At 39.5% G+C, this 20,438-nt stretch overlaps 1 protein-coding gene across 3 annotated transcripts in view; it reads right to left on the bottom strand.

Annotated features, from left to right (window-relative positions):
- Positions 1 to 20,438, bottom strand: part of ZNF385D (zinc finger protein 385D) — a 922,283-nt gene that overhangs the window by 531,037 nt on the left and 370,808 nt on the right. Inside the window, exon 8 of one of the 3 annotated variants that reach the window (XM_045007121.1) lies at positions 10,637 to 10,702. The exons of the other annotated variants lie outside the window; for them this stretch is intronic. The gene's annotated coding sequence lies outside the window, so the exon portion shown is untranslated. The remainder of the gene's footprint in view (positions 1 to 10,636; positions 10,703 to 20,438) is intronic. 3 annotated transcript variants of the gene reach the window in all.

The raw sequence follows: 20,438 nt of genomic DNA, 5'->3' as shown, positions 1-20,438 counted from the left end.
TAGTAGCGCTGAAATCGGTATTGCCATGTCGGATTAGGGTTAGTGTGGCCGCAAATCGATGGTATTGGCCTCCGGGTGGTATCCCACAGTGCATCATTGTGACCACTCTGGAAAGCAATCTGAACTCGGATGCACTGGCCAGGTAGACAGGAAAAGCCCCGTGAACAGTGCTGTGTGACAAGCATAACGGAAAGCCAAAGAATCAAATGGACGCTCATGGAGGGAGCGAGGGGGTACTGAGGACTCCAGCTATCCCACAGTCCCCGCAGTCTCTGAAAAGCATTTGCATTCTTGGCTGAGCTCCCGATCCAGGGAAAAAGGGTGCAAAATGATTGTCTGCCATTGCTTTCACGGAGGAAGGATTGAGTGACGACATTTACCAAGAATCACCCGCAACACTGTTTTTGCATTGGGAACTCAACCCAGAATTCCAATGGGTGGGGGAGACTGCGGGAACTATGGGATAGCTACCCACAGTGCAATGCTCCGGAAATCGACGCTAGCCTCGGTACATGGACGCACACCGCCGAATTAATGTGCTTAGTGTGGCCACATGCACTCGACTTTATACAATCTGTTTTACAAAACCGGTTTATGTAAAATCGGAATAATCCCGTAGTGTAGACATACCCCGAGCCCAGCCTGGTCATGTCTCTGTGTACAATGTCCCAACCTCTAGTCAGTGGTCAGCCTTTAGGTCAGACTGATTTTGATTGTGTTTGCATTATTTTCTTTGGCCTCCTCTCATCTGTTTTTCTTCTACTCTTTTTTATTCTACTCTCCTTCTAACATCTTCATTTGTCTTAAAATCATTCCACTTTACACCTGCCATCTTTCAAATAACTTTCATCTCTACTGGCTCCTGCCTTCTGATGTCATCTGAATTAATGATGATTCTCTTCACTACCTTTTAAATTGGTGTAGTATACTTGGACTTACAATAAATGCCAAGAAGATGAAGTGGTTACATGTTGGAAAAGGGACAATACATGAAGTATTGAAATGCAGCTGCGAAGTCATAGAACAAGCAAAATCTTATGTGTACCTAGGAAGTTTGATCAGTGCCAACAATTTCATCAAGGATGAGGTAAATGGAGATATACCTTAGCAATAAGTGTTCCACAGAAATTGATTAAATTACTGACAAAAATTATGATGTTAGGTACTAAAGTAAAAATGTATCAAACCAGGGTCCTAATATTATTACTTTATGGTCTGGAAGCAGTTGCACGAAAGAAACAGGAACAATGACAAACAAGTATTTGGAGAAAATAAAAAAACAAACAAATCATTGGATATAGAAAGTGTACATTCCTTATTGATAGAGGACTATAGGGATCAACACTGAGAGTTCATTCAGGGGATAAGAATTAAACTTTTGTCATGGTCAGAAACTGACCAAACAAAGACATTATCATTTTTTGTCATGGCAGAAGATTATGTTCTAGAGCAGGTGTTGTTTAATAGACTGTTGTTATCTTGACAAGTTGGCAAGTAGTGAGGTGACAAAATTTGCAGGTTAGCCAAGACCAGATTTGACTGTGAAGAATTATGTAAATAGTCAACATACTGGCAGATGAAATTCCAAGCTGATAAAGAAAGTTAATGCACATAGGAATAATTTGATTATTTGGATATCTTTCTGGATTCTAAATTAATTGAAACTGCCCAGGAAAGAGACATTGGTAGAGTTGACCAGAAACTGGAATTCAAGAAAGAAAGAAAGAAAGAAAGAAAGAAAGAAAGAAAGAAAGAAAGAAAGAAAGAAAGAAAGAAAGAAAGAAAGAAAGAAATTCCAATTTGAAATGGAACTCTACTTTTTATAGTTAATATGATGTTATCCAACTCAGTTGTATTACCGGAAATTTAGATGTGTCAAAAACATATTGGGGAATGCCTATTTATATTTCATGAGATTACTCAGAATACTGCCAATTTTCTGCACACGGAATTCCATTTTTAAAAAAGAAGATGAGAGGATACTATTTTAAATTTAATACTTAGCTGCTCTGTGCAGGAGATGAACACACAGCTACTGTGAAGGATTTTATTACAAATTGTGAGGGAAGGTTACCAAGCTACTCTTTGCAATTTATGTGGAAAATATTCAGTTGAACACCAATATTAATCAGAATGATAAATTCCAACTCTGGTACATATAAGGCCAATTCATGATTGAAGCTGACACAAAGAACCACTTTAATCAACTAATAATCACTCTAAATTACCTCCAGGAAAATCCCTGTAGCTACAGTACTTAGATTAAGTGTCAAGGCTCTATCTGAACTTCTTATGAAGCAGGCAGCTTCACTTACAACAAATCTCTGTTAAATTGACAAAGCTAATGCACCTGGCAGCTATTCAACACATAATAGTTTTTAGACACAGAATGCAGACTACATTATAGCATTGTGCTAGTGAAACTAGTTATGGCTGATGAGAAGAAACTTTCAGTGAATCACTTCTGTAACTTTCTAAAAGATATTTCCCGTAGGGCTGAAATCTCTCCTGCATGTGTTTACCCTCAAGGTGATTTTAATGGAGACGGCTTGTTAAAATTACTTTTATTGATTTTTCAGTTACTTGAGTCTCGATTAAAGGATATTTTTCATCACTTCATATTTTTTCAGACCCTTTTGCATGCTGATAACTCAAAATATATTTTGTAAAACTTGAAACTTGGCATGGGTATAGTCTAGCCCTCAATGAGACCAAATGCCACAGAAGTTTTTCTAAACAACATTTGTTGCAGCAAAACTCAACCTTCAGCAGTACAAAAGCATATACATGCAGAATCCATGCAGACAAATATCCATACTGTAAAAAATAGAAAACATAAGAATTCCTTGTTTAAAAATAAGAAAAAAAATCGCTCTTTGCAAGATTCCTGGATCATCTTAAAGGAGAAGTATAAGTAAGATGCAATGAACCCTAGGATGCAAAACACCAGAATTCAGGAAATGTATGTATAGATATATAGATTGAATATGTGTATATCTGTGTATATCTCTATTGATCGTGTGCATGTTTTTTCTCAGGCATTTGCTAGCGGACTTGGGGATATGAGTCCTATGAAGGTATTTTTGTTTGATTTGTTTTGTTTTGTTTTTTATGAGGTTTTCCTTTTTTGCCTTCTCTGCCTTTAAAAGACAGATGTGAGTGTGTTTTCCTTATATTATGTGCATGTTGCCTTGGTCAGGTAGAGGGCATGCATTTTATAAATCTAAATTTATTAATATAACAAAACATCTGATGCACTGACAACTTTCTTACTCTCTTTTAAAATAAAAACCAAGTATATCAAATCCAAAAAAATCATTAGTGCAATATTAGAGTGGAGATTTTACATATAAAATAGTCAAGAAATTGCAAGTTATCATTCCCACAGCCACAGTAACTCATCCACATTGCATTGATTACATTGTATTTTCCACAGAATCTATACAGTTCTGTGAAAAATCTCTGCCTCTGCAAATACTTTAAAGTGGTATGAGGCAAGACACAATTGCCCGTCTCATGCTGCTAGGCCTTCATGGGAAGAAGCATGGTGATCAGTGGTCCGCTAGCTCTGCCTGGGTTCCTGCATAGTGTCATAAACAGCGGTATTCCCCTATCAGGCAGACATGATCAGTGTGGAAGGAGAAGGATTCCCACAAGTGCATTAGCAAGGAGAGGGAGAAAGAAAAAAACACGAGGGATAGTATTTTCTTATCATATTTATTTCACTGATGTTATCAACTGATTTCGCAATCTTATATGGCTAGGGAAATTAAAATTTCAGCAGAATTTGATGCTGCATGTGAAACAGCAAACAGATTATCCTATCTGATGATTTAAGAGTGCTTAATAACCCACAAATCCCTATGCAGGGTGTAAGACAAAACACTATACTCCGTATGAGCAACAGGACAAGTTATGGTTATTGTGGAAACCATTCTTCTGAAGTTTCCTGACTTTTATGTGTGTAAATCTTAGTCATAATGACCTATTGATGTAGTTATTTGAATTTAATATACTCATGTTTATAAACAAAAGTCAGCACAATGACAAACCATTCTCCAAGGTGCACTCTGGAGAAGTAAATGTCAAGTAGCAGGACAGATTTAAGTAAAGCAGTATCACAGATGTGCAACATGAGTAAAACACTTTTTGCTTTGTATTGTGCGCCACTCCTTCTAGTGTACCTCTCTTTTGGCTGACCTGATTTATAGCAATGGCAATTTTTATGCAAAGAGACTGAGACGCCACAGTTAAATCTACGAATAACTGAAAGATAAGAACAGCAACCATTTATTGTTTCTTTGTTAAAATATGTATGTGGAAATATTGGTTTTCATTAAATTCCAGATGCTGATTTTAAGCCATTTAGTTAAACTCCCTGGCCCAGATCCTGCAGGATGCTAAGCTTGTCATGAAAAGTACTGAGTATGTTCATCTCCCTTAGTTGTCACTGTTAGTTGAGCGTGTTCAGTGTCTTGGAAGATTTGGCAAATGCCATTTAAGCTGAACATGGGCCTTGCACTGACTCCCTGCATAGAACTGAATTTCAACCAGGGTGTTTACAGTGTGATGGCTGTGTATTTTCAGTACCCACCTTTGCATCAGAACCAGAATGATGTCCTAGTAACCATAAAATACAAAGAAGCATATCAACGGTTCACCTTAGAAAAACACCAATAAGAATCTTTAGGGCTGCCTTTGCATTTACTTGAACTACCTCTTTTATTTTAAAAGTATGGCAAGAAATAATCTAAAGCAATGATGTTGATATTTTTCCCAGAAATAATATAGCACTAAATGCTCATGGACAGAGCAGAGCCTCTCCGTGAGAAACACATTATAATACTGAAAGTCAATTATCATCACTATTATGTATTTCTCACAATATGCTCGGTGCTATACAAGTACAGAAGGCACAGTTCCTGCTCTAAGGACCTTATATACTTAAAAATACATGTCTGACGTATTCTCAGATTTGTAACTTTGATCCAAAAAAATCAGCCCTAATGTAAGCACTCAACTTCTACAAGGGCTGAATTTGGCCCATAGCTTTTCTATCCTAATTTAATAACATAAAGGAAAATTGCAAGGAAAAATCAAAAACACTGTTTAAGATTCCAAAGAATCAGATAGATAGATAGATAGATAGATAGATAGATAGATAGATAGATAGATAGATAGATAGACAGACTTAAAAACCACAACAATAGAGTTAAATAAAATACTTGAAAAACTCAGTTTTTCCTAAACCGCGGGTCCAGAAGTCACATCTTAGTCACTTTAGGCAGCATTCTCTGAACTGGTGAATTTACTAGAATTTAGTAATTTACCACTGCATGCCACTTGATTGTGCAGAATGAAGTGAAATGCTAAATCCTTCCTTCCCTGCCTTATGTGAGTAGTCTTGGTGAATTTTATGGTGATATCTGTGGGTAAGGCAAGCAAGATCTTGATATATGTGCTGAATTTTAGGGGATAATGAGATGTATGCCCAAGAAGCCAAGGGTGCCTAGAACATGAAAAAATTGAGAGGCTGCCCTCGTCGTCTAGGTGGGTGTTATGGTACAGGCCTACCTAGACAGCAGGCCGGCTTTGTTAATTATACGAATATAATTTAGGTGTGCACCCAATATGTTTGGAGGCATGTCATAAGCAGTTTCCATTACGGGCAGCAACACAAACTGGAATAAGGTGGCATCACACACTGTGGTTCAAGGGCATAACACCAAGGGGGCCAGGGGTTTGTTCGTACTGCAACAAACCCAAAAAGGGTCTCCAGGGATTTAATAGTATTTGCTGGGCATTTAATAATGGTGGTTGTTTAAGACGCCTACCGCCAGCAATTTTATTTCGACAAGGCTATATCCATGGGCTGTTCAGTATCCTGTGCAGCTTTTCAGAAATGTAGTACAATGTTGCACTTGGCAGTAGTGCAGTCAGTGGGACTAAACCAAATAGTGCATTATTTGCACAATTTTGTTCGCAGGGCGAGCTGGGTCAAATGAGTGTTTTCACTTGTTGGACACATTTCAGGCCCTGGCTAAAAAGTTGCGGAAACCCCTAGCGAAGGACAAAACAGAAGGCCCTTTCATGACATTAACCTACCTGGGCTTTAAGCTGAACTTTGCTTGCAGGGTTGTTGCCCCGGGGCGGGCTTTTTTGTGCCTGTCTGGCAGCGGCAACAGCTGGCATAGCCAGACCACACAATTACATACGAGTCACTACACAGATGTAGTAAGACTTGTTGGTGTGGAAAAGTTTTCTAAGTCAATTTAAGGGGGTATCATTGTGGAGGTACAAATGGTTATTAATTTGGGTCTAATATACGGGTGTGCCATTGGTGCGACAATGTGGCAGTGGTACAGGTTATCAGTCACCAAACTTCCAGATTGCACAGGATTGGAAAGTTGGTAAGGGCATTTGTTCTCCAATGCTTAACCTTAAACATCTGTCTTTTCTTCCAGTCACGTGCTGGGCATGGATAATGGCATAGCAGATGCCTTTTCTCATTTCCAGTTTGCCTGGAACCTCGGAATGTCATGTGGCTGGTGAAATGCAGATTTTTTGGCTCCAAATTACAAGTTGTTTATTTTGTTTTCTTTTAAGGAGTCTTGTCAATACAAGGATCCAGAGACTGGGTCGCCTATGTGGCCCTCCATTAAGGGCGGTTGCTGCAGTACCAGGTCAAGGACAATGAAGCTGCTGGTGTCCCTTGACAATCATTGATGGGACAATGGGTTCTTTCTCCCCAGTAGGGCTGCTAGCTAAGAGGCCATTTGCAGATGTCTGGGAACCCAGCGGGTTGGGAGGGAGGCAGCCAAGCAAATGGCTGGCGCCTCCTTGTGGTGGATGTTCAGTGCAGGTACTTCATAGGGAGTGCAGCCAGTGACCAGATAAATGGCCTGGTAAAGGACTTAAAAGGCAAGAGCTGCAATGCTAGGGACACCTAACTCAAATATACATCAAGATTGCATAGCCGTAAATTCATGTAGAGCGCAGATGTCAAACGGTCATTTTAACACATGTCGCAGGCAAATGGTTAAGAATCAAGCAAATACTGTGGAAAATTGTGTTTCTTGGTGCCAAATAATAAAGTCTTTCAGCATTATAAATCCAAAATATAAGTATTTTAAGCGTTACTAAACGTTATCGTTATTATCGGGGTGTATAATTATGAACTTTTCTTTGTTATAACTGGTTCACATGTAATAAATAAGGTCCATAAAAGAAAAGTAACAGTGTTAATGTTTAATAGACTATGAAAGTGATGACATCACACTCCAAGAGGGTAACCGTGAGGAAGAGGATTATTTTCCAAACAACTTGTGTCGGGTTATAACATCAAAAAAGGTCATTTTGTTTCAGTGTAAATTCTGTAACTAACTGTTTTAATAGGTAAGTGAGTGTATGTTACTAATCATTGAACCTTTAAGCAGTGAAAAGATGTGTTGGGATGGCTGCAATGTGGTTTAAATCGCCAACCATGTGGTGGGTGTGTCAGCCATCCTTAATGCTATAATGCTTGCAGTCGGGAGCACAGTACATAACAATATTCAAATGCCCCATGGCAGGAAGAGGAAAAAGAAAACCCTCAGGAGCTGAGTATCATAAACAAAAGGCTGAGAAGGAAAAGGACCAAGCAAAACAGCAGCAAGTTAAAAAACATTAAGCACTTTTGCCAGCATTTCTTTATATATCATACTGCTAGAATTGCTCCAAAATTAGTTCACAAAAATCAAAAACAAAACGGAAAAGAGGAATCTCTTCTCATTCTGGCATGATTTATTAAATTAGATGTGATCTACACAACTGACCATTTCAGACTTTACCACTGTACCCTACCAGATGGGTCTTAGCTTCTCTGAAGTCACCAAGAACCAGCTCTTAGCACTATGCATAAACCTTGACTAAACATAAGCATAATGCACTCTTTCCCACCCACCCCCAGTTCAGCAATACATATCTGCATCTACTGAGTGGCTTGTATAGTTCAGTGGAACAATACATCACCTCTTTCTTCTCATATCCTTCAATTTCCTCACATACACACTCTTTCACCACCTGTATCACTTCACCACCAAGGTCTGTTTTTTTTAGTTTCTTTATCTTTTGTAGCTCCTTTTCATTTTAAAGATCAGCACTTTGCCTTAATTCTCTCTTTTTTGAGAGAGAGTTGATGTGAAACTATTGCAATTAAATTCAAAAGCTGTTTATTTTTGCCGGATTTGGGGTTTCAAAATAACTCCAAACCTTGACCCAAGTTTCCAACAAAATCAGTATTTTGTAGAGAAATTTAAAAAGTTCCACTGAGAAGATAGCCCCTGAAAAGTTAAATCATCAGCTTACCTGGAGTCCTATTAACTATTATAAATTTCTAATTAATAAGGGCTTATCCATTCCACCACTACAACTCATGAAATAAAATGTGCAATGACTCAAATAATGTTTAAGTTTGCCAGGCAGTTATGTAATTCTTGGGCTTTGTTAAAACTGTTAATTGAGATATTAAACTATTATAAATCATTATTTTTGTGACCATACTGCATAGGAACCCTAATAAGGAATCCAGGTCCCACTGCGTTAGGCATTGTACATAACCAAAAGACAGTCTCTGCCCCAAAGAACTAATTGATTAAACTTCCAGTTTGAAATGAACTGTTCTTTAAACTAATTCAGTATAACAGGATTGTTTTGAAGCACTGGGGTGTCTTACTCAAACTAATTTTCCCTTTCTCTCATTTTGTTGATGCTTATGTTTTACAGCTGTTTGTTCAGCACTGAAACAGAACAAAAGATCACATTTATCTTCAGTGAGTGACAGAAAACAAAATATCTCTATGACTGGCATGCTGACTCTCAGACAGTATAGCTATTAATTTCTTTCCTTTCAGCTATACATATACTTTAAAATTAATGCATTTCTGAAGTATTGTATCAAGTGAACTAAAAAATATTTTAAAATCATTCCATTTGAGTCAACTAGCCGAAAAATAACTGCCAAAGTCCTTCCATAAAACTCAATTACAATTTTAGAAAACCATAACATTTATGAAAGGCCAAAGTGGCTTTCTTATTTTTCAAATACCAAAAAAATTCAACCCATTTAATAAAGTCAATAAAAATGAAATTTGGAGATTACTAAAAGGATTAATTTAATGAAATTACCACCAAGTCTCAGCAAGAAGCCCAGTAGAGTCAAAGGCATTGTGACAAAATTTGTTTAAAAATGACTGAAATCTCAACAGCCCAGAGCTGGATGTTGGCACAGGAAACTGTTCCATTAGGACACTACTGGTTCATGTCATAGGGCCAAATCGGACATACAAGATTCCCATTGGAAGGATCCTCTCCACAAATGGAAAAAATGGATCTCTGTACCTCACTTTAGAAAGGACATATCTTTCATTACACTGCAGCAGCATTCCCCCGGCTCCAGGCACAGATAGAAGGAGGAAGCACATAGTGGGCAATCTGGGAACAACTCGGGAGAGGAATTGTGCATCATCTCCCCATGTTCTCAGCCTCTAGCTATATTATGTTCCATACTCCACCTCACACTTGGTGGAGGTCCCACTCAAAAGACCCTTGAGAACAGCCACATGCTATGGGAATCCTGCCAGCATTACTCAATATGAGTTATGCTGCTTGGAGACCCAGAGTCAACTCAAAAGAAAGGACTTTCTTGGGGATGGTCCTGATTTTCTGTGGATCCATGGGGATGGACTGGCTTTACAAATGGCATCCACAGCCTGGTTCCAGGTGGAAAATCTTTGTGGGATGGGACAACAAGGCTTTTACATTTTTAATGCACAGTGAAATAAACCCGTATGGATCGACAATCTAAACCTGACCACATTTTGATATTGCTATAAGTAAGAGAATGATTAAGGCACTAATAGTGTCTATGGTTCCCTGTGTGAGCATATGGAAATTCAGCACAGAGAACCAAATTCTGAGGTAAATTACACTAATGTAAAGCCAAAGTAAATCTATTGATTTCACAGAAGTTGCTCTGAATCAACACCAGAATAACTAGATCAAAATCTGGCCAAAAGTTTGTAATTTTCTTAGCTTTTTAAAATGTTATTTTTCCATTCAACCTTCATCAGTACTGGGCTGAATGATTTGACATACTTCTTAAAATACAGCCTTGCCCTTGTGAGTGCACCTAGAACATCAGCAACAGCTAAAACTTTGTGAAGATTTGGACAAAGCACCAGTTCTAGAAATTGATTGAAGAAACAACCTTTTTTCTCCTCACCTTCTTAGCACTGGCCCTCACAAACTGACAGCACAAAGATACTGAATACCAGGAGACGCTCACAATTCATCTTAGCGCACTAAATCTGGATGTGACGTGAAAACATAAGTTCTCAAATAAAATAACAAGCACTGTCAGGACAGAATGATTGAATTGAGCATTTTTTATTTGACAGTCTAAGGATTCTAGATAGTGTATAAAGAATTCCTACAAAACCTCATACAAGATCCCATTCTTTTAATGAGGTTTTGAAGGAAATTTCTATAGGAAGATTTAATAGTAAATCGGCACTCCTTGCTAAAGATACAAACTGGGAGCTACGTCTGGCATACAACATTTCTTAGTAAATGCTATATAATGAAATCAGTGTTTTACCTGCTAAGCGCTATTTTCCAACCGAAATGCATGAAAGTTTGTTTCTCCCAGTTTCCAGTGGTTGCCCTAAATTGGTAATGTGGTGTAAGGAAATGACAGAACAGAAAGGAAATATTAGAAACCAGACAAAAGTATGTGGAGCAACACATCTCCCTTTCTCTAATTCATCTTTACTCCAGTTTGCTGATGCTTTTGTAAAATTCAATCAAAGTGAAAGTCTCTTGGGTTCTGCAGAGGTAGAGAAAGTGGAGTGCAGAGAAGTTGAAGTGGTTCATAGATTCCAAGGCCAGAAGGGATCATCTAGTCTGACCTCCAGTATAACACAGGCCATAGAACTTCCCAAAAAAATTCCTAGAACAGACCTTTTAGAAAAACATCAAATCTTGATTTAAAAATTGACAGCGATGGAGAATGCACCACAATTTTGGGTAAATTGTTCCAATGGTTAATTATTCTTACTGTTTAAAATGTATGCTTTATTTCCAATCTGAATGTGTCTAGCTTCAACTTCCAGCCACTAGATCGGGGTGGGCAAACTTTTTGGCCCGAGGGCCACATTGGGGTTGCAAAATTGTATGGAGGGCTGGGTAGGGAAGGCTGTGCCTCCCCAAACAGCCTGGCCCCCTCCCCCTATCCGCCCCCTCCCACTTCCTGCTCCCTGACTGCCCCCCTCAGAACTTCCCACTCATCCAACCCCCTCTGGTCCTTGTCCCCTAACCACCCCCTCCCGGGACCCCATGCCCCTAACTGCCTCCCGGGACCCCACCCCTATCCAACCCCCCTTGGTCCCCGTCCCCTGATCCCTATCCACACCCTCGTCCCCTGACAGGCCCCCACGGGACTCCAATGCTAATCCAATCCCCCTGTCCCCTGACTGCCCCCCAGAACCTCCACCCCATACAACCGCCCCCTGCTCCCTGTCCCCTGACTTCCCCTCAGGACCCCCTGCCCCTTCTCCAACCCCCCCGGTCCCAGCCCCCTTTCCAAGCCACTCAGAGCAGCATGTCCGGCAGCCACACCGCCCGGCTGGAGCCAGACACACTACAGTGCTGCTCGGCAGGAGCGTGCAACCCCGCCACCCAGAGCGCTGCCCGTGTGGCAGATTGGCGGCGGGGGAAGGGAGGACAGTGGGGGAGGGGCCACGGCTAGCCTCCCCAGCTGGGATGTCAAGGGCCGGGCAGGACTGTCCCATGGGCCAGATGTGGCCCGCGGGCCGTAGTTTGCCCATCTCTGCACTAGATCATATTTTACCTTTCTGTTCTATACTGAAGAGCACATTATCAAATATTTGTTCCCCATGTGGGAACAAGTAGACTTACAGACTGTGATCAAGTCAACCCTTAACTTTCTCTTTGTTGTGCTAAATATATAGATCTCCTTGATTCTGTCACTATAAAGCATGTTTTCTAATCCTTTAACCATTCTTGTGGCTAACCTCTGACCTCTCATGTATCAACATCCTTCTTGAATTGCGAACACCAGAACTGGAAACAGTATTCCAGCAGCAGTTGCATCAGTGCCAAATGCAGCAGTAAAATATCCTCTCTCTTCCTACTTGAGATTCCACTGTTATGCATCCAAGGATTTCAATAGACCTTTTGCCCACAGCATCACACTGAGAGCTCATATTCTGCTGTTCTTTCCCAGAGTCACTGCTTCCCAGGAAAGCGTCTCCCATCATGTAAGTATGGCCTACATTCTTTGTTCCTAGATGTATACATCTACAATTTAGTCATATGAAAATACATATTGTTTGCTTGCATGCAACTGACCAAGTGAAATCCACACACTCCAACCAGTTCTTCACATACTCACACACACACACACACACACACACACACACACACACACATCCCACTCCCTGCAACTGTTGTTCCAGGTGATGGTCTGGTAAAATCTGTAATTAATCTAGGAGTAAGTTTGATAATATTAACGTTAATGGACTTTTGTATTTTTTTTAAATAAACCTTATTAAAGGTCTATCCTAACCAACCCTCTTTCTATATAAAGAGGGTTGCCCTCCAGTAGCCCTCCCTCAAAATGTAGCACAGAACACAGATAACCACCTTCTCCAACAAAATACTTTATGCTAGCTTACAAAGTACTAAAGAACATGTCTATATAGGACTGGAACTCTATACCCACCAGATTATCCCTCCATTATAGTCCCAAAACATCCTACTTTCATACAAACCAGAGATTATACCCCTGCCTCATCCACCATCCCATTACAGATCAAAACAACCACTGGACCCTCTGCACCCTCCTGAAATAAGGAGGATGCTATCCTGTGTTCTTTTTATGTCACAATACAGATTGAAAAATACATACTCCCCACATACAGACTATCCATCTCTCTGTGCCCTGTCTACCTGACACATCAAACAAATAGAAGCCCAGAGCTAGTTTAAACCTAAGCAGATGGACCTTACAAAGATTGGGAAAACATTGAAAAAGAGATTGGTTTTCTCAGTATGGCACTCATGACCAACCACAGTGCTGTAGTTCATGTACTTTACCAGAGCAGAACTGCATTTCAAGTAACAAGTAAGGAAAATCCCTAGTGTATATGAAGAGGATATTTTGGGCAGAGGTAAAGCTGGTAATGAAGATTTAATTTCATATTCCAGTATTTTCAAGTATTTAGGGTTTCTTTTTAACAGCATCTATTTTTGTGTGTGTCTGAAACTTACTCTGTTTAAAGGTTTTTGTTTGTTTGTTTGTTTTTTGCCTGAAAACAAAATATGAACAAGAAATGACTATAAAGCAACAACCTTAATGTGGCAGATTGAGGAGCTGCTTGTCCAACAACAAAGGCAAAACAAAAAAATATGATGTTGTGTCTGTCTGTCTAATACACACTGCAGGATTGTAATACAGGGACAATGGAAGCAACGTTGCAATTTTTTGATGTTACCAGTAAGTGTTGTGACACGTGCTGGTTCAGAGGAGCCAAACCACAATGAAGTAGGAAATGGGATGTGGGGAAAAAAAATAAAAGAAGCAGTAAGGCAAGTCAGGAACAACTTTTCTATTTAAGGATTCAGCTAAAGATAGTTATACTGGTGAAGTACAATATTGTTTGCCCTGTGTGGTGCCCTGTATATACATGACATGTAATAAATCCTATTTTCGATTGAAGCTAGAGAGCTTCAACAGTTTGTACAAATGCTGTTCTTGGCTTGTCAGCATATAGTCATTTTCTGGATTTATTGCAGCCTGTGCTGCATTCAGCTTTTCCCATTATTTGGTAAAGTGGCTAGAGTACTATCACTGGACAAGCAAATGAGTGCAGGATGAGGCACGGGTGACCTAATGAAACCCAATTTCTCCTCCTAGGGAACACTAATTGGTCCTCTTCATCTATTCAAAAACCCACAGTTTAAAGAGCATTGCTCAGTATGAATATACTCTATGTTTTACTTCCAGTTTGATTTCTAATAGTATGTTTTTAAGTTATGTAACATTGATTTATAAAGGTTTTATTTTTTTAAGTAATTGATTGATTTGCTGAATGTTCTTCCTGACAGAGAAGAAGCCATATTCCTTCCTGGTGTGTCTCCAGCGTGTAGGGTATGCATAGCTACATGCACAGTGAAAAACAAGCTGAATCCACAGTGCAGGGTGTAGCTATGTGCATCAGTGAAAGGCTCTGGCCAGGGGAGACAGCAGTGAAAGGCTGTACCTTTCTCCACTGCGTCCCCCTGCTAAAGCCTTTCTCTACTACCAGAGCCTTTCCCTGTGGTGGGGTAAGGCTCCAGTAGCAGGGAGCTGCTGGAGCCTTTTCCACTGCCAGAGTCCTTACCTGCATCAGAGGAAGACTCCAGCAGCAGAGAGATACCAGAGTCTTTCCCTCTGGCGAGGAAAGGCTCTAGCACTGGGGAGCTGTCAGATCCTTTCCCTGTTGCCACAGTCTTTTCTTGCAGCATGGAACACTGAGTAGAGAGCCATTACGGTAGGTACTTAGGTACATCCCCTTCATGAATGACTATATTCTACTCACATATGCCATACCTCACCACCTACACTGCAACTTAAACTTGCGCTGGGGGTTACCTGAGTACATACTCTAGAAACTGCCAAATGAAGTGTGCAGTAGAGATGTATCCTCTGTTGAATCATAGACTCTGTTCAAATTGACGTCAATGGGGTTTCACCAGGGATGGCTTGGCTCAATGTGTACACGGTCAAATTCTTCCACATGGACTTCAATTATTTAAAATAAATCAAGCCTTGCATACTGAAGGATTGAGGAAAATGCGTTGCTATTCATACATTTCCTATTACATAAAAAGGTAATAGCTTTGATGGAATGTTGTTAAATATTGTATGCATGCCTACTTACTGTTTAAAATCTGCAACTTGTTTATATTTTATTTTTATTTAAAGGCTTTTGGTATATTCATAGTTGAAGTAATGCAAACATTCCATCCTTTTGGAGCCATTTTCTTTCCTCTACTTCCAGTTACACTCCCTGTAAGTATGCTCTAGAAGAGACAAATTATTATGTAAATGTATTTTGCAGTTTGGGATTGTGCTAAATAATTGCTAACAAAAATGTATTATTTAGCCCCAGGCTATATTACTGCATTAGAATTAAATGGTAACTGTTGCTGTTTCAGTGATGGCAAGAACCACCAGGCTGATGTCAACATCACTCTGAATACCATTATCATGGTCTCTGCAGTAATTTTATAACTCTTCCTTGTTCTTTAGAAGAAAGATGCAGAATTATTTATAATGTGATGAAATTTCAGGCTATTTTGAGCATGACACCATTGCAAAAAAATTACTTTTTCTCTTTCTATCACATTATTAATTACCCAGAGTATGTTAGGTTTATTAGAAAATATCTGCTTATTAAGATGGTTGATAAGACATTCCCTGATGTGCATGAATACTCATTACTGACGTTTACTTGGGTTATGCATCATTTTGACTGCATTTGGCAAATATACTTGTTTCCTGTAAGAAAAGTGCCTGTTGCAGTCAATGGAAAATATAACAACAATAAATCTACATGATAGAATTTCATCACTTTAAAGATCTGATTCTGATGGTTCTTGTGTGGGTTCTCAAAGATGGGCAGGTGGGGAGCTTTTCCTGTCTTCTGCTCATATGAGCAGGAGGCAGTCAGAATCCTAGTGTTTGTGCTCCTTGAACACAGGTATTAGAGGAGTTGTGGTACCACAAACTTTGTTAGCACTCCAAACAGAATAGAGTGGCATGAAGACAGAACCATATCCCATATCCCAGGCAAGTGCTGTAATCCCTGGGCTAAAAGTGATAAGGTGGGCATCACTTCCTCTTCCTCCAACCATTTTGTGTGAAGCAAGGCAGGCATCTAGCTCCTCAAAAAACATCTTAGGCACCTAAGCCACCAGATTCCAGACACTACCTTTCCCTTTATTATGAGCCAAATCAGCTGGGAAGAATTTAATCAGAAAAATGTGAATGATAATTGGAAATTGTTTAAGTTCACTTTACTAGATGCCCCAAAAGCCACAATCAAGGAAGAAAGTCATATTTGTTTTAAAAAACAACCCAGTTTAGAGGGGTTAGATCTCTGTTCTACATCTTTAGTTTAAATTTCCAAATGCACTTTAGGAGTAGGCCCACATGCAGCACATTATAAATCATACTATTTGGAGGTTACAATTAATTGGATAATTGTGGCAAGATCCACATCTGTCAGCTTCTAGGCAAGTGCAGTTGGAAAAAGCATTCTTTGACTACTTCTGTCATTGTGTCTACTAGAAGTAGCTCAGGAATCAATGAGACCTCTGAATCATTAAAAGTAGTAAATAAAGGCAGACACATGTAGTGTGTCTTAAACAGTGTCAGTTATTATCATTGTCATTCCTTCTGGTTGCTTACCCTAGCTCACAACTAACAATATTTCTGTCTCATTTGGACTGAACTTCAGCCAAATAGGATTCATCCATGACCCAGCCTTGACTAGCCAGTAGGCAAGCAAAAGACCATACAATCTAAGGGTTAAGAAATAAAGTTGATTTAAAATAAAAAAATCCTAGAAACATTCTTTCCCTTATCAAACTGAAGAGAACACTTAACATAATTAACACTAATTCATGGTCTAAATTTAATAAACCTCTGATTAGAATTTGGATGCTTATGTCTACAGTGGATGGTCCATGTAACTTTAATTTCAGTAAAAAGATACAGCAATGTGGCTCAATCTCAACTCAGAGATTCATACCAAGTTTTTAACCACTAATCTTCAAGACCCTTCATGATTTAGATACAACTACCTCACAGATACTGCCTTCCCCTCCATTAGGAGACAAATTAGCTGGGAGGAAGAATTTTATCAGAAAAATGTGAATGATTATTGGAATTGTTTAGGAACACTTTACTAAAAGCCCAGAAAAGCTGCAATCCCACAATCAAGGAAGAAGGATATATTCGTTTTTTTAAAATGACCTGGTTTAGAGGGAATTTGAGGTAATTAAAATATAATATTTATTGGAGAAAGGGGAAGTTGATAGTAAATAATATAAATCAGAAGCTAGGAATTGTAGAGAAATGAAAAGAGAAGCAAAGGGACACAACAGGGAGAAATTTATGGCCAGCAGAGTTAAGGACAATAAGGAGGAGGGTTTTTTTTTTTAAGTATGTTAGGAACTAAAATAATCCTAGCAATGATATTGGTCCTTTAGATGGAAATGGTAGAATTATCAATAATACTGCAGAAAAGGCAAAAGTATTGAATAAATATTTCTGTTCTGTATTTGGGGAACAAACAGATGATATAGGCATATCCTACAACAATACTCTTTCCATTGTACTATTATCTCAGGAGGATGTTAAACAGCAGCTAGTAAAGTTATATATTTTTAAATCAGCAGATCCACATACTTTGCATCCAAGAGTTTTAAAAGAACTAGATGGACTATTAATGTTGATTTTCAGTAAATCTTGGAACACTTGGGAAGTTCCAGAAGACTAAAAGAAAGCTAATGGCATGCCAATATATAAAAACTGACCTGATTAATTATAAACCTGTCAATCTGACATCAATCTCAGGCAAGATAATGGAGCAGATGCCAGAGGCCTCAATTAATAAAGAATTAAAGGAGGTAATATAATTAATGCCAATCAACATGGGTTTATGGAAAATAAATTCTGTCAAAGTAACTTAATATTTTTTTTTGCTGAAATTATAAGATTGGTTGATAAAGGTAATGGTGTTGATGTAATATACTTAAACTTCTGTAAGGCATTTGACTCAGTACCGCATGACATTTTGATTAAAAAAACTAAAACAATATAACAACAACATGTAACACATTAAATGGATTAAAAGCTGGCTAAGTATTAGGTTGCTAATGTAATTGTAAAGGGGGAATTATCATCAAACAGGTATGTTTCTAGTGGGGTCCCCCAGGGATTGATTCTTGGCCCTATGCTATTTAACATTTAATCAGTGACCAGGAAGAAAACATAAAATCATCACTCATAAATTTTGTAGATGAAACAAAATTTGGGGGATTGGTAGATAATGAAGAGGACAGGTCCCTGATACAGAATGATCTACATAGCTTAGTAAGCTATGTACAAGCAAACAATATGTGTTTTAACATGGCTAAATATAAATGTATACACCTAGGAACAAAAAATGTAATTACATGATGGAGGACTTTGCTGAGAAATAGTGATTTTGAAAAAGATGTGGGGGTCATGATGGATAATCAGCTGAACAAGAGTTCACAGTGCAATGCTGTGGTCAAAAAGACTAATGTGATCCTTGGATGTCTAAACAGGGAAATCTTGAGTAGGAATTTAGAGGATATTTTACCTCTGTATTTGGCATGAGTATGACTGCTGCTGGAACACTGTGTCCATTTCTGATGTCCACAATTCAAGAAGGATGTTGATAAATTGGAGAGGGCTCAGGGAACAGCCACAAGAATGATTAAAGGGTTAGAAAACATGCCCTAAGAGTAATCGATTCCAGGAGCTCAATCTATTTAACTCAAGAAAGAGAAAGTTGATGGGTGACTTGATTGTAGTCTACAAATACCTATCTGGGGAACAATTATTTAATAATGGGCTCTTCAGTCTAGCAGAACAAGATATAATACAATTCAATGGCTGGAAGTTGAAGCTAGAAAAATTCAGACTGTAAATTAGGTGCAAATTTTTAACAGTGAGAGTAATTAACCATTAGAACAACTGACCAAAGGTTTGGTGGATTTTCCATCACTGTGAATTTTTAAATCAAGATTTTTCTAAGAGATCTGCTCTAAGAATTATTTGGGGGAAGTTCTATGCCCTGTGCTATATGGGAGGTCAAAGTAGCTGATCACAATGGAATCTTGGCCTTTGGAATCTATGAATGTATTACGTAACAAGCCAACTACGCTCTCATTTGAGGACTATCAAGGCTGGCTGGTCCTTTAAGGGGAGTCAGGCTCGGCCTCGCTTGTGAAATAGCAATTAACCCCTAGCTGATCTGATGACTTAATTACAGTTAGTGATCCCAAGTACAAAAGGATCAGAAAGGACTAAAAGAGAGAAGAGAACTCAATAAGAGAAGACCCAGGACACAGGAGCCAGGGGAGTTCCCTCTCTCTAGGAAGGGCTTGGTGAAGGCAGGCTAGAGACCACCACTGGGAGCAAGTTATGCTCCTGTGGGTAGTCTGGAGACAGGGCCTATAAGGGTATGACCACATGGCAAAAAAAGCCCTGTGACAATGTGTCTTAGAGCCTGCGTTTACAGACTTGGGCTCACGATATGGTGATAAAAACAGCACCATAGATCTTCGGGCTCAGGCTGGAGCTTGGAGTCTTAAGCCTGAGGAGGGGGGGGGCGGGAATTTCAGGGTCTAAGCTCCAACCTGAGCCCAAATGTCTACACAACTATTTTTAGCACTACAGCATGAGCCCGGATCGGTATACCCAGGTGCTGAGACTCGCTGTTGCAGGGTCATTGGGTTGGGTTTTTTTGCCATGTAGACACCCTACGAAACAAGGAGGACCCTCAGAGAAGCTGCCAGAGGAGGGGAGGCAGTGGGAAACCTAATAGGAAGAAGGGCCTCCTGGAAAAATCCCTGAGAGGCAGTGCTCAGTCAAAGGAGCAAGGTAGGAACTCTGCAGTCCCCTGGAGTAGAGATAAAGAGCAGGAAAATGCAATGCAGCCTATGAGGGGCTTGTTGAGTGACTTCTTTAGTTTGACTTTGTTATCCTGGAAAGAAAAAGAACTGAAAGGTGTCCTGACTGGAAGGCTGGGCCACAGAAGACAGAAAAACAGACCATCATAGGGCCAAATAAATGGTCAACAGGGAAATTGTCAACACGTGATGCTGGAGATGAAGACCCCAGCAATGCCAGGCTCTGATGGCAGGGGTACTATAGCAGTGAGGGGTATGGCAGTATCCACTTACAAGGATACAAACTGGAAATACCTTCACTCTCACTACTTACAGATCCACAATACATGGCTAGCAATGATGATGAACATAGCTGCATTGTAGGTAGGACATCCTTTCAATTAAGGACCAGACTGTCCCTAGCCCTGGGTGCACAAGAGATGGGAAGCGTCTCTTCTCCTTGTGATTCTTCAAAAGGACATGGCACAGTAACAGTCCTTGGGTGATATGGTATTCGGAAATTAAATTTCAGGAAAAAAGATTGACCATGAGGAGACTAGGAGGCTCAGGAAATAAGGTTTCATTGTGTCATTAGAAGAACAGTAGGAATAATATCCCACTATCCCACTGCATAGGAAAGATAGGAAGTATGGCAAGAGACCACCCTGGCTTACCCAGGAGATCTTCAA

This window comes from Mauremys mutica, chromosome 2, assembly GCF_020497125.1.
Source record: "Mauremys mutica isolate MM-2020 ecotype Southern chromosome 2, ASM2049712v1, whole genome shotgun sequence".
NCBI classification, from domain to species: Eukaryota; Metazoa; Chordata; order Testudines; family Geoemydidae; genus Mauremys; species Mauremys mutica.
This window is presented reverse-complemented; position numbering and strand designations above follow the sequence as displayed.